Raw genomic sequence first — 2,149 nt, 5'->3', positions numbered from 1 at the left:
ACTTTATCTTTTTTTTTTCCCTTCTTTTTTGTCTCTTTTTCTGTCCATTTCTATCGCTCTGTGTTTTTTGCGTAGAAGCATTCCTCCTTCTCTCTCTTATTAAAGCAGCTCTCTGTCCCACCGGGGTATTGCCTCTCTCTCTCTCTCTCTCTTTCTCTCCCTCTTGTCCTCCATCTTTATCTCACGGTCTCTGTCATTCACTTACACATTTTATCTGTTTCTCATTTTTCCATCCATCCTTCTATCCTTCTCCCATCTGGTTTTGAATAAGAGTTAGCTCATCACTCTCTCTCTCTCTCTCTCTCTCTCTCTCTGTCTATCTGTCTGTCTGTCTCTCTCTCACTCTCTCTCCTCTGCAAACTTGAGGAAGTACCAGTGAATATCTCTCCTCCTTCCTTCTCTCTCTCTCTCTCTCTCTCTCATTCCCTCTCTCCCTCCCTCCCTCCCTCCCTCTCTCTCTCCCTCTCTCTCTCTCTCTCTCTCTCTCTCTCTCTCGTCATGTTTCCTCCTCTCCATGTCTCTTCCCTGGTGTTTTATAATGATAAGGGCTTCACAACCTGTGCGGCTAAAGCCCAGAGGACAGATAGACCAGTAGAGCAAGCCTGTCTCCAGCACGACCAGCCCCCGTTCTCTCTCTTTCTCTCTCTCTCTTTCTCTCTCTCTCTCTCTCTCACACACACACACACACAGAATGCTTTTCCCTGGGGTTTCCCATGTGGATGACTGTCGCAGCTGTTGTCACTGCCACTCTTTCTAGCACCGGCATTTTAGTATTACACACACACACACACACACACACACAGATTTCTTATCATAGTAATTCTGGAATCAGTGTTGCATCAGTGACAGCAACCCCCTCCCCTCTCTTTCTCTCATATCTTCCAAGCTTTTTTTCTTCCAGGGATCCATCCATCCATTCATCTCTCCACCTCCATCCTCCCACCAGCCCGCCCAGCCGTGCCTGAGAGTCCCACCCCAGTTTCCTGCTCTCTTCCCTGGGTACCCAGCTTTACTATGTCTCCCTCCTACCTCTACAATCTCTGGATGTCTTTTACAACAGAGAATAATTATCGAACACAAGCAATGGAACAACGAGAAGCAAACCATCTCCTTTAAAACAAACACACGCACACACACACACACACGTGCATACTCACACAGCAGAAAAACCAAGGCACGCAGGAAAAAACAGCAGAAAGCCAGGGCAATGGAGTGGGATAAAATAACTAAAAAAACAAAAACAAACAAACAAACAACAACAAAAAAAAAACCAACAAAACAAAACAAAACAAAAAAAAATACCTGCTACATAAGAATGGATGGAGATAGGGTTGACATGCCTTGAGATGGTGCATTTCCCATGATGCCTTCAGCGTGCGTCGCCACCGACGACAAGGAAGAGAGAGCCGCGGGCCAGCTTCCTGATCCACCTCTTTTTTTTTTTCTCTCCTCCCTCCTGTCTTTTTCTCTCTCTCTCTCTTTTCTTTTCGGTGCAGCGCCGGCCACTCCTCGCCTTGTCCGCGCTTCCTATTCGCTCTTCTGCCTTCTTCCGTCCTCCTTCCCTTTGTCTCTCTCTCTCTCTCTCTCTCTCTCCCTCTCTTTCTCTCTCTCGTGCTCTTTTTCTTGTGCTGTCGTTTCCTAGATCCTCCCTTTCTGTGAGATGGCTTCTCTCCAGCTGCTCCTCTCTGGTGGTGAGGCACAGGCAAATGTGTGCGAGCGTGTCTGTGTGTGTGTGTGCGTGTGTGTGTGTGTATGTCAGAGATAGCGAGGCTGCATGTGTGCACGTGTGTGTATTCTCCTTCAGTGCTGTGGTAATGTATGAGTGTGTGTGTGCCTGCGTGTGTGTGTGTGTGTGTGTGAGTGCGTGCGTGTGTGTGTGTGTGAGTGTGTGAGTGTGTGAGCAAGAGAGAGACAGTCTACGCAAAGGAGATGTTCCACACACTGCTGGGAATGAGCAGAAAAAATTAGCTCGTGATAGATTAGCACACACGTTCTCTCTCTCTCTCTCTCTCTCTCTCTCTCTCTCTCTCTCTCTCTCGCTCTCTCTCTCTCCCTCTCTCTTAAAGCCACAAACACCTCTCTGCGGTAGTAGGTGCCAGAGGCAACCCTCTCTCTCTCTTGCTTTCTCTCTCTCTCTCTCTCTCTCTCT

This window comes from Chanos chanos, chromosome 16 (genome assembly GCF_902362185.1).
Source record: "Chanos chanos chromosome 16, fChaCha1.1, whole genome shotgun sequence".
Taxonomy (NCBI): Eukaryota; Metazoa; Chordata; class Actinopteri; order Gonorynchiformes; family Chanidae; genus Chanos; species Chanos chanos.
Note: the sequence above shows the minus strand (reverse complement) of the source record.